The sequence below is a fragment of the Pimephales promelas genome, chromosome 2 (assembly GCF_988280905.1).
Source record: "Pimephales promelas chromosome 2, fPimPro1.hap1.1, whole genome shotgun sequence".
In the NCBI taxonomy this organism is placed as follows: Eukaryota; Metazoa; Chordata; class Actinopteri; order Cypriniformes; family Leuciscidae; genus Pimephales; species Pimephales promelas.
This window is the reverse complement of record NC_142770.1, coordinates 33,548,914-33,562,537: the sequence shown is the minus strand read 5'-3', so window position 1 is coordinate 33,562,537 and position 13,624 is coordinate 33,548,914. Positions and strand designations below refer to the sequence as shown.

The following is a 13,624-nucleotide window of genomic DNA, read 5'->3' as shown; positions in this document are numbered from 1 at the left end:
AAATGTGTAGATGTCACGGTTTAAATCCCCTCAAACGTGAAACTTACACTTAAAACCATCACGACCTATTGGTTTTCATTAAACCGAGAAAAATGGAATTTTCTTTTATTGACGATCACTGAGAAATGGTCTAATATAAAATGCAAAAAAAAAAAAGAAACATTTTTTATTATTATTTTCAAGGTGAAAAGGATTCATTTGCCTGGATCCACGCCGAAGAAAACGTCTAAATGTCACATTTTTAATGAAGCAGCCTAAATAGTCCACTTTGGAAAATGTGTAGATGTCAGGTTTTCATTAAACCGAGAAAAATTGAATTTTGTTTTATTTACGATCACTGAGAAATGTTCTATTATTTAAAATGCAATATATATATATATATATATATATATATATATATATATATATATATATAATTTTCAAGGTGAAAAGGATTCATTTGCCTGGATCCACCCCGAAGAAAGCGTCTAAATGTCAAGTTTTTAATGAAGCAGCCTAATGAGTAAAATGTCTATTTTTCCGGCGTCCCCCAGCTCCTCGTTTAAGCAAAAGGTACGCTAAAACAACGTATTACATCGACGTTAAACCACGTTAACCGTGTTAACCATAACCTTTTAAATACTCGACCTAGTTCCATTGCTTAGCAACGGGAAGAAACTCCTGTAACTTCAGTGCCCAACCCGTATCACGACAAGACGTGAAATAATCACGTTGGTCCAATTTGGAAAACGTGTAGATGTCACGGTTTAGTTTAAACTCAGAACCATAAATAGGGCTATACTGCCCTCTTGTGTCAAATTATATATTTCTATATCTATTTTTCCAACAAATAAAACCAAACCTGCAATAATAAAACCGCGTCCAATACATCCTCGAACTCAACAGACGCAGTGGCTCAGTTGATAAAGCGTTGGGCTTTAATCAAGAAGACCTGAGTTCAAGTCCCATTCTTGCGTTATTTTGTTGTGATTATATCGAACAAAAGTTGCCTAAACTATATTTTTTCAACCCGGTATCGTGACAAGACGTGAAATAATCACTTTGGTGCTCCTTTGAAAACGCGTAGAGGTCACGGTTTAAACCCCCTCAAACGTGAAACTTACACTTAAACTGAAACTTACTTATTGGTTTTCATTAAACTGAGAAAAATTGAATTTTGTTTTATTGACGATCACTGAGAAATGGTCTAATATTTAAAATGCAAAAAACATTTATTATTTTCAAGGTGAACAGGATTCACTTGCCTCGATCCACGCTGAAAAAAACGTCTAAATGTCACATTTTTAATGAAGCAGCATAAATAGTCCACTTTGGAAAATGTGTAGATGTCACGGTTTAACCCCCTCAAAAGTGAAACTTACACGTTTGCGTTAACACGCTCCATTGGAGAGATATCCGGATGTTTATTCGCCTCTGCCATAACGAGCTATTGGTTTTCATTAAATCGAGAAAATGGAATTTTGTTTTATTTACGATCACTGAGAAATTTTCTATTATTTAAAATGCAAAAAAAATAAAATAATAATAATAATTATATATATATATATATATATATATTATTTTCAAGGTGAAAAGGATTCATTTGCCTGGATCCACGCCGAAGAACACGTCTAAATGTCACATTTTTAATGAAGCAGCCTAATGAGTAAAATATGAAACAAAGTGGCCTAAACAATATTTCTTCAACCCGGTATCGTGACAAGACGTGAAATAATCACGTTAGTCCACTTTTGAAAATGTGTAGATGTCACGGTTTAAATCCCCTCAAACGTGAAACTTACACTTAAAACCATCACGACCTATTGGTTTTCATTAAACCGAGAAAAATGGAATTTTCTTTTATTGACGATCACTGAGAAATGGTCTAATATAAAATGCAAAAAAAAAATTATTTTATTATTTTCAAGGTGAAAAGGATTCATTTGCCTGGATCCACGCCGAAGAAAACGTGTAAATGTCACATTTTTAATGAAGCAGCCTAAATAGTCCACTTTGGAAAATGTGTAGATGTCAGGTTTTCATTAAACCGAGAAAAATGGAATTTTGTTTTATTTACGATCACTGAGAAATGGTCTAATATTTAAAATGCAAAAAAACATTTATTATTTTCAAGGTGAACAGGATTCATTTGCCTCGATCCACGCTGAAAAAAACGTCAAAGCCAAAGTTCAGGGTTGTACTTTATTATTTTCTTCTTATTTATGTTTACGTTAATATTCACTTGTTATCTTAACAGTCTATAAAATGCTTTATTCAGTAAATATTGTTTGAACCTCATTCTGTTCTATATTGTTGTACTTATTCTTTGACTGTTTTGTTTAAAGGAGGGAGGATTGGGCGGTATTGAGTGGCAATGGCAAATGGTTTACATGGCTCACGGCATCACAGATCAGGTAGAGGGTCCCTTAGCAGAATTTTGCTTAGGGCCCCAGGGGGAGGTCAGGATTGGCAAAAATGGATTGTATTTTTTCCCGAAATCTAAGCGTTTTTTATTTTTCGAGTTTTTCCATTCAATCCAGATTACTTCTTTTCAAATAAATAAATAAATAATAATAATTTAAAAAAACAATAAACAACAATATGAGGAACTCTTTTGCTCATTTGTCTCATTTCTGACATTTTGCAATATTTATAAATAATAATAAGACCATAAGATGAGGCATTGCGTTTGGACATAAACACGGCCAGATAAGGCAATTTGGAAGGTGACAAATTCAACTGAATATATTCCTTCATATAGCCCGTGAGGGGGGAGGAGGGGGGTTGCCCTTTTTTCAGGTCAGAGCAACTGCCCCTCAAAATTCCTGTGCACGTCCCTGATTCTGATGATGTCCTGTAGAGGGAGACACGTGACTGCACGACAGGGTCAAAGGGCAATCTCAGGGTTACTTCAGATTTTTATTTTTATTTTCACGTTTATTTGTAAAGTCATTATACATACTGTGACACAGTAATGTCCACACATCAGAAATGTACAGATAACTCAATCATGCAGTTACAGTAGTTAACGGCACATATTCATTTAGACAGAAACAATGAACACATGAAGGATGATTACAGAATATTATCTTACAGTGTAATACAGTATTGTTCAGATTACAGTAGCCTATATAGATGATAATGAGTTGATTCATCAGCCAATCAGTAGTGAGATAATGTCATTTCCCTGCAGCTCTAGAGTCAGTCATGTGACATTTCCAGCTCAGGTGATTGAAAAAAAGGGTTATGTAGCATAGGGTTGTTTACTCAACTGCAAAGGACGTTTTATGCAAAAAAATGATGATAATGACAAGAAAGAACCCTTTTGGCACAAACGTTCTTATATATATATATATATATATATATATATATATATGTGTGTGTGTGTGTGTGTGCGTGGGTGTGTGTGTATTGCGATTCTGAAACGGGATTGGCTGATTTTAACAGTGTGTGAGCTAACTTACCTGAGGGCATAAGACACGCTCTTACGCCGTTTTTTCTTTCTTTCAAAACAACAATGACATTTTAAGCTACATTACCTCAGACATGAGGCTTGTTTAAGATGAGCAAAATCTGCGCAGAACCGATCACCGGTGATCAGCGCGAGATGCATGCCGGTTAGAAATGTGTCCGAGACAAGTGTGTAATCCATCAGCCGGAAGCTGAAGCCTCGCGGGAGCCGCCATTGTAGCAGAGCATCTCCTGCTGTTAGCATCCCATTGACTCCCATTCATTTTGGCGTCACTTTGACAGCGAATAACTTAGGAAATGTTGCTCCCATAATGTAATGTAATAGTTGAATGACAGTGGATTATGAACTCGCCAAAATGGAAAAGAAAGCCCAACTGGACACAGGATCAGTTACTGCTGCTGACCCAGTTGGTGCTAGAAAAAAAAAAAAAACATAATAAAAGTGAAATTCAGCGCTGGGATATCAAGCAAAACTAAGCATGAGACATGGAAGAGGATTTGTTTGCAGATGAATGCAGCATTCCCGCCTGTGTCGCGGACCTCGGACGACTGCGAGAGGCGCTGGTATGCGCTACAATCCTTTGTGAAAAGGTCTTAGTGAGTTAGGAGTCCTCTCGACTTCTTTTAAGCCGTTCCAGACTTAGGTGCTACTTTTAGGGCTAAAATGCTTCGTGAATTACTCTTAGTGAAAAAAATTAGGAGTCTTAAAGTTAGGAGTGACACGCCCCTTATTTTTAGGAGTTTCTCCTAAATTCGCCAGTTACTTTTAGCCTTAAAATTCTTTGTGAATACGGCCCCAGGTCTTCAACTGCTGATGGATGTCAGTGATGATGAGGATGATGAAGATGTCAGTGATGTGTGTTCTTGAGAACATGATGAAGGGTTTGATGAGAATCACTCTTTACAGGCTCATCTGGATCACAGGACACTAGAAAAATACACATATATGCACATTATCCTCATATACTTTGCTTTGAATTTTTATATGTATTGTGATCTTGATCAATAACACAATCTGTAAATGTTTAATGACTGCAGAAAGTCAGTCTGATGAATTTGTCTGAATGTGACACTTTATGACAGGAGAGAAAACAACAGAAATCTAACAGTGAAACTAAAAAATGTGTCAAAAGACTATAAAATTAATGATCAAACACTCACAGTCTGGCGTTAGTTTCTTCATACTGTCACATCAAACACGTGTCTGTCCTCTTTCCTCTCGTGATTCTCTGGTTTGTGTGTCATTTCTGTCCTCCATGTTTCTCTCAGTCTTCTTGTTTTCTGCTGATCTGTGATTTCTGCTGATTTTCTTCCTTCTCTTCATTTGAACCTGTTCAATCACACAGACAGAGTTTCATTAAAGTGATATAACATCATATCATGAGACATCAAATTAATCCTTAAAGGGATACTCCACTTTTTTTGGAAATAGGCTCAAACACAACACTTATAATACAATGACACCTAATGGTTACTCCAAGATACTACATCCGGTGTCAGAGTTAAAGGGATACTCCACTTTTTTTGGAAATAGGCTCATTTTACAACTCCCCCAGAGTTAAACAGTTGAGTTTCACCGTTTTCAAATGAATTCAGACGATTTTCTGATATTTAGAAGAATATCTGTAGCCAGACAGTTTCTGGTCTCATTGACTACCATAGTATATAGTAAAAATTCCCCTCAAATTACCTACTATAGCCCTATTCGCACGGGATTAGTATTATCTGGTGACCTGTAGTAATATGTAATAATTGCAGAGTTTGTCTGTGATCTTTATCAAGTGCGAATCGGCCATGTCTGTAATTTGTAAAGTAAAAATTCCCCCGCAAATTACCTACTATATTTTGCCGAACACCGAGGTTCTGTGATAATACTAGTCCCGTGCGAATCGACATCTCTGTGATTTGGCCCGATCGTATATAATTTTTTCAAGGTTTTTGTTTCATCTGCGGAGAATAGAGGCTGAGTTGGAGTGTTTTGATAGTATTTTGGGTGCGGGGTCATTTCGCGAGTACAACTATACAATTTGCAGAAAGAGAAAGCTGAAAACCATCAGAAACAAGCAAACAAAAAGAATGATGAACATTAGATGGAGATGAATGACATGTTTAGCAGCATACGGTAAGGACAATTCTTCTGTTTATACAGCTAATAATAACGACTAGACATTTCAAATGTGCATCTATCCATCATAAATGTGCATCTGTCCATCATAAATGTGCATCTATCCATCATAAATGTGCATCTATCCATCATAAATGTGCATCTGTCCATCATAAATGTGCATCTATCCATCATAAATGTGCATCTATCCATCATAAAAGTGCATCTGTCCATCATAAATGTGCATCTATCCATCATAAATGTGCATCTATCCATCATAAATGTGCATCTATCCATCAAAAATGTGCATCTATCCATCATAAATGTGCATCTGTCCATCATAAATGTGCATCTGTCCATCATACAAGTGCATCTATCCATCATAAAAGTGCATCTGTCCATCATAAATGTGCATCTATCCATCATAAATGTGCATCTGTCCATCATAAATGTGCATCTATCCATCATAAAAGTGCATCTATCCATCATAAATGTGCATCTGTCCATCATAAAAGTGCATCTGTCCATCATAAAAGTGCATCTGTCCATCATAAATGTGCATCTATCCATCATAAATGTGCATCTGTCCATCATAAATGTGCATCTATCCATCATAAATGTGCATCTGTCCATCATAAATGTGCATCTGTCCATCATAAATGTGCATCTGTCCATCATAAATGTGCATCTGTCCATCATAAATGTGCATCTATCCATCATAAAAGTGCATCTGTCCATCTATCCATCATAAAAGTGCATCTATCCATCATAAATGTGCATCTGTCCATCATAAATGTGCATCTGTCCATCATAAATGTGCATCTGTCCATCATAAAAGTGCATCTGTCCATCATAAAAGTGCATCTGTCCATCATAAAAGTGCATCTATCCATCATAAAAGTGCATCTGTCCATCATAAAAGTGCATCTGTCCATCATAAAAGTGCATCTATCCATCATAAATGTGCATCTGTCCATCATAAATGTGCATCTATCCATCATAAATGTGCATCTGTCCATCATAAATGTGCATCTGTCCATCATAAAAGTGCATCTGTCCATCATAAAAGTGCATCTGTCCATCATAAAAGTGCATCTATCCATCATAAATGTGCATCTGTCCATCATAAATGTGCATCTGTCCATCATAAAAGTGCATCTGTCCATCATAAAAGTGCATCTGTCCATCATAAATGTGCATCTGTCCATCATAAATGTGCATCTATCCATCATAAATGTGCATCTGTCCATCATAAATGTGCATCTGTCCATCATAAAAGTGCATCTGTCCATCATAAATGTGCATCTGTCCATCATAAATGTGCATCTATCCATCATAAATGTGCATCTGTCCATCATAAATGTGCATCGATCCATCATAAATGTGCATCTGTCCATCATTAATATGCATCTATCCATCATAAAAGTGCATCTATCCATCATAAATGTGCATCTGTCCATCATAAATGTGCATCTGTCCATCATAAATGTGCATCTATCCATCATAAATGTGCATCTGTCCATCATAAAAGTGCATCTGTCCATCATAAAAGTGCATCTGTCCATCATAAAAGTGCATCTGTCCATCATAAAAGTGCATCTGTCCATCATAAAAGTGCATCTGTCCATCATAAATGTGCATCTGTCCATCATAAAAGTGCATCTGTCCATCATAAAAGTGCATCTGTCCATCATAAAAGTGCATCTGTCCATCATAAAAGTGCATCTGTCCATCATAAAAGTGCATCTGTCCATCATAAAAGTGCATCTATCCATCATAAAAGTGCATCTATCCATCTATCCATCATAAAAGTGCATCTATCCATCATAAATGTGCATCTGTCCATCATAAATGTGCATCTGTCCATCATAAATGTGCATCTATCCATCATAAAAGTGCATCTGTCCATCATAAAAGTGCATCTGTCCATCATAAAAGTGCATCTGTCCATCATAAAAGTGCATCTGTCCATCATAAAAGTGCATCTGTCCATCATAAAAGTGCATCTATCCATCATAAAAGTGCATCTATCCATCTATCCATCATAAAAGTGCATCTATCCATCATAAATGTGCATCTGTCCATCATAAATGTGCATCTGTCCATCATAAATGTGCATCTATCCATCATAAAAGTGCATCTGTCCATCATAAAAGTGCATCTGTCCATCATAAAAGTGCATCTGTCCATCATAAAAGTGCATCTGTCCATCATAAAAGTGCATCTGTCCATCATAAAAGTGCATCTGTCCATCATAAAAGTGCATCTGTCCATCATAAAAGTGCATCTGTCCATCATAAAAGTGCATCTGTCCATCATAAAAGTGCATCTGTCCATCATAAAAGTGCATCTATCCATCATAAAAGTGCATCTATCCATCTATCCATCATAAAAGTGCATCTATCCATCATAAATGTGCATCTGTCCATCATAAATGTGCATCTGTCCATCATAAATGTGCATCTATCCATCATAAAAGTGCATCTGTCCATCATAAAAGTGCATCTGTCCATCATAAAAGTGCATCTGTCCATCATAAAAGTGCATCTGTCCATCATAAAAGTGCATCTGTCCATCATAAAAGTGCATCTGTCCATCATAAAAGTGCATCTGTCCATCATAAAAGTGCATCTGTCCATCATAAAAGTGCATCTGTCCATCATAAAAGTGCATCTGTCCATCATAAAAGTGCATCTATCCATCATAAAAGTGCATCTATCCATCTATCCATCATAAAAGTGCATCTATCCATCATAAATGTGCATCTGTCCATCATAAATGTGCATCTGTCCATCATAAATGTGCATCTGTCCATCATAAAAGTGCATCTGTCCATCATAAAAGTGCATCTATCCATCATAAAAGTGCATCTGTCCATCATAAAAGTGCATCTGTCCATCATAAAAGTGCATCTGTCCATCATAAAAGTGCATCTATCCATCATAAAAGTGCATCTATCCATCTATCCATCATAAAAGTGCATCTATCCATCATAAATGTGCATCTGTCCATCATAAATGTGCATCTGTCCATCATAAATGTGCATCTGTCCATCATAAAAGTGCATCTGTCCATCATAAATGTGCATCTATCCATCATAAATGTGCATCTGTCCATCATAAATGTGCATCTGTCCATCATAAAAGTGCATCTATCCATCATAAATGTGCATCTGTCCATCATAAATGTGCATCTATCCATCATAAATGTGCATCTGTCCATCATAAATGTGCATCTGTCCATCATAAATGTGCATCGATCCATCATAAATGTGCATCTGTCCATCATTAATATGCATCTATCCATCATAAAAGTGCATCTATCCATCATAAATGTGCATCTGTCCATCATAAATGTGCATCTGTCCATCATAAATGTGCATCTATCCATCATAAATGTGCATCTGTCCATCATAAAAGTGCATCTGTCCATCATAAAAGTGCATCTGTCCATCATAAAAGTGCATCTGTCCATCATAAAAGTGCATCTGTCCATCATAAATGTGCATCTATCCATCATAAAAGTGCATCTGTCCATCATAAAAGTGCATCTGTCCATCATAAAAGTGCATCTGTCCATCATAAAAGTGCATCTGTCCATCATAAATGTGCATCTATCCATCATAAAAGTGCATCTGTCCATCATAAAAGTGCATCTGTCCATCATAAAAGTGCATCTGTCCATCATAAATGTGCATCTATCCATCATAAATGTGCATCTGTCCATCATAAATGTGCATCTGTCCATCATAAATGTGCATCTATCCATCATAAATGTGCATCTGTCCATCATAAATGTGCATCTGTCCATCATAAATGTGCATCTGTCCATCATAAATGTGCATCTGTCCATCATAAATGTGCATCTGTCCATCATAAATGTGCATCTGTCCATCATAAATGTGCATCTGTCCATCATAAATGTGCATCTGTCCATCATTAATATGCATCTGTCCATCATAAAAGTGCATCTATCCATCATAAATGTGCATCTGTCCATCATAAATGTGCATCTATCCATCATAAATGTGCATCTGTCCATCATAAAAGTGCATCTGTCCATCATAAAAGTGCATCTGTCCATCATAAAAGTGCATCTGTCCATCATAAAAGTGCATCTGTCCATCATAAATGTGCATCTATCCATCATAAAAGTGCATCTGTCCATCATAAAAGTGCATCTGTCCATCATAAAAGTGCATCTGTCCATCATAAATGTGCATCTATCCATCATAAATGTGCATCTGTCCATCATAAATGTGCATCTATCCATCATAAAAGTGCATCTGTCCATCATAAATGTGCATCTGTCCATCATAAATGTGCATCTGTCCATCATAAATGTGCATCTGTCCATCATAAATGTGCATCTGTCCATCATAAATGTGCATCTGTCCATCATAAAAGTGCATCTGTCCATCATAAAAGTGCATCTGTCCATCATATAAGTGCATCTGTCCATCATAAATGTGCATCTGTCCATCATAAATGTGCATCTGTCCATCATAAAAGTGCATCTGTCCATCATAAAAGTGCATCTATCCATCATAAATGTGCATCTGTCCATCATAAATGTGCATCTGTCCATCATAAATGTGCATCTATCCATCATAAATGTGCATCTGTCCATCATAAAAGTGCATCTGTCCATCATAAAAGTGCATCTGTCCATCATAAAAGTGCATCTGTCCATCATAAAAGTGCATCTGTCCATCATAAAAGTGCATCTGTCCATCATAAAAGTGCATCTATCCATCATAAAAGTGCATCTATCCATCTATCCATCATAAAAGTGCATCTATCCATCATAAATGTGCATCTGTCCATCATAAATGTGCATCTGTCCATCATAAATGTGCATCTGTCCATCATAAAAGTGCATCTGTCCATCATAAAAGTGCATCTATCCATCATAAAAGTGCATCTGTCCATCATAAAAGTGCATCTGTCCATCATAAAAGTGCATCTGTCCATCATAAAAGTGCATCTATCCATCATAAAAGTGCATCTATCCATCTATCCATCATAAAAGTGCATCTATCCATCATAAATGTGCATCTGTCCATCATAAATGTGCATCTGTCCATCATAAATGTGCATCTGTCCATCATAAAAGTGCATCTGTCCATCATAAATGTGCATCTATCCATCATAAATGTGCATCTGTCCATCATAAATGTGCATCTGTCCATCATAAAAGTGCATCTATCCATCATAAATGTGCATCTGTCCATCATAAATGTGCATCTATCCATCATAAATGTGCATCTGTCCATCATAAATGTGCATCTGTCCATCATAAATGTGCATCGATCCATCATAAATGTGCATCTGTCCATCATTAATATGCATCTATCCATCATAAAAGTGCATCTATCCATCATAAATGTGCATCTGTCCATCATAAATGTGCATCTGTCCATCATAAATGTGCATCTATCCATCATAAATGTGCATCTGTCCATCATAAAAGTGCATCTGTCCATCATAAAAGTGCATCTGTCCATCATAAAAGTGCATCTGTCCATCATAAAAGTGCATCTGTCCATCATAAATGTGCATCTATCCATCATAAAAGTGCATCTGTCCATCATAAAAGTGCATCTGTCCATCATAAAAGTGCATCTGTCCATCATAAAAGTGCATCTGTCCATCATAAATGTGCATCTATCCATCATAAAAGTGCATCTGTCCATCATAAAAGTGCATCTGTCCATCATAAAAGTGCATCTGTCCATCATAAATGTGCATCTATCCATCATAAAAGTGCATCTGTCCATCATAAAAGTGCATCTATCCATCATAAAAGTGCATCTGTCCATCATAAAAGTGCATCTGTCCATCATAAAAGTGCATCTGTCCATCATAAATGTGCATCTGTCCATCATAAATGTGCATCTGTCCATCATAAATGTGCATCTGTCCATCATAAATGTGCATCTGTCCATCATAAATGTGCATCTGTCCATCATTAATATGCATCTGTCCATCATAAAAGTGCATCTATCCATCATAAATGTGCATCTGTCCATCATAAATGTGCATCTATCCATCATAAATGTGCATCTGTCCATCATAAAAGTGCATCTGTCCATCATAAAAGTGCATCTGTCCATCATAAAAGTGCATCTGTCCATCATAAAAGTGCATCTGTCCATCATAAATGTGCATCTATCCATCATAAAAGTGCATCTGTCCATCATAAAAGTGCATCTGTCCATCATAAAAGTGCATCTGTCCATCATAAATGTGCATCTATCCATCATAAATGTGCATCTGTCCATCATAAATGTGCATCTATCCATCATAAAAGTGCATCTGTCCATCATAAATGTGCATCTGTCCATCATAAATGTGCATCTGTCCATCATAAATGTGCATCTGTCCATCATAAATGTGCATCTGTCCATCATAAATGTGCATCTGTCCATCATAAAAGTGCATCTGTCCATCATAAAAGTGCATCTGTCCATCATATAAGTGCATCTGTCCATCATAAATGTGCATCTGTCCATCATAAATGTGCATCTGTCCATCATAAAAGTGCATCTGTCCATCATAAAAGTGCATCTATCCATCATAAATGTGCATCTGTCCATCATAAATGTGCATCTGTCCATCATAAATGTGCATCTATCCATCATAAATGTGCATCTGTCCATCATAAAAGTGCATCTGTCCATCATAAAAGTGCATCTGTCCATCATAAAAGTGCATCTGTCCATCATAAATGTGCATCATCATGGTTGAAAGCTCCAAGAAATACTTGACAGTGAATTCACAAAACAGGTTATTCACATATAATCGTTTGCCCTTTGGAGTTGCTTCAGCTCCTGCTATCTCCCAGAGAACAATGGAGGGATTGTTGCAAAGTATTCTTGAAGTACTTGTTTATCTAGATGATATATTAGTGATTGGCATAAGTCAAGAAAGTCACTTGAAGACACTGAATGAAGTGTGAAGTGGAGGTATAATGTTTTATTCTTTAAGTAATATTATAGGTATTTAACTTAAGAAGGACGGGATGTAGTATCTTGGAGTAACCACTAGGTGTCAGTCTATTACAGGTGTTGTCCTGGAAAACAGTTGAAGAAGATGGTAGAGGGAGAGAAGACATGGGAGGAATGGTGTGTTGTGTGTTGCAACAAATTAAGTAAAGTATTCACTTGAACTAGTCGGCTTCTTGAAAAGATACTACACCGGCCTATTATGTAAACGAGCAATGGAATGTAATTAAAATTACAACTCTGATGGAATAAACAAACCGTCAGATAATTAATGTGGAATTGGTCTAAAATCATTGATTATAATGGTAACATTATAATTTCAACAGTCCACGCCCTTACAAAAAATGACTGCAGTTTTCAGAAGTAATACTGTAGTTTTACTGCAATACAACTGAAGGTTTGCTGTGAAAACAATCCAAAAAATCTGGCATGTCAAGACACATCTTCCCTGTTGGTCCTGATCCCACTGGAAGCACTATCAGCACGAGCTACACGACTCTTCAACCGGGAAATCATGGGAAATAAATATGTGGGCTGCTAATAAACTTATAACTGAATGAAGGCATGCTTTATTTTCAGTTTCTTACCTTTGCTGCTGTGATTTCATCTGGACTGGTTTTTCCAGGAGACTTGCACTGGAGGAACATTACTCATCAGCCTCTCATCCTAACATGTCCTTCTTGAAAATACATGTTTAAAATATCCTCTGAGAGCCTGTTTACTGAATGATATTGACAAAAGAAGATATCAAAAATGTACCGTCTTTAAAAAACAAACAAACCGCTGATCCTGCTCACGTATAATCCGTTTTCTTTCTACGTTCAACCGTTTCTACCGATCCTCATTAACAGTGCAGTGGGTGTGTCGTGAATTTCTACCTGAACCAGTGAGAAGGAGGTCTCTGCAGAGCAATAAAAGGCGTGCCTCAATTTTGGGCCTCAAAACTCTCTGCCTGGTTTGCTAAAACTTGAGTGGGTGATTCTTAATACTTGAATACGCTTTTCTCATCAGATATGAGTGCGAAAGCGGTGAAATAAGAAGAGAGGTCACCTGTCCTGTGTATG

The 13,624-nt window shown here is 36.7% G+C and overlaps 1 long non-coding RNA gene across 2 annotated transcripts; it reads right to left on the bottom strand.

Moving 5' to 3' along the window:
* Nucleotides 1–2,885: 2,885 nt before the first annotated feature.
* On the bottom strand, nucleotides 2,886–13,391 carry LOC120488326 (uncharacterized). Of its 2 annotated transcripts, none has more exons than XR_005624590.2 (3): nucleotides 13,148–13,391; nucleotides 4,612–4,780; nucleotides 2,886–4,378 (listed from the first exon to the last, which is right to left on the bottom strand). It is a non-coding gene; the product is annotated as an uncharacterized LOC120488326 (long non-coding RNA). The 2 variants fall into 2 exon arrangements; XR_016168910.1 differs by having other exon boundaries at nucleotides 4,612–4,768; nucleotides 13,148–13,390.
* Nucleotides 13,392–13,624: the final 233 nt, after the last annotated feature.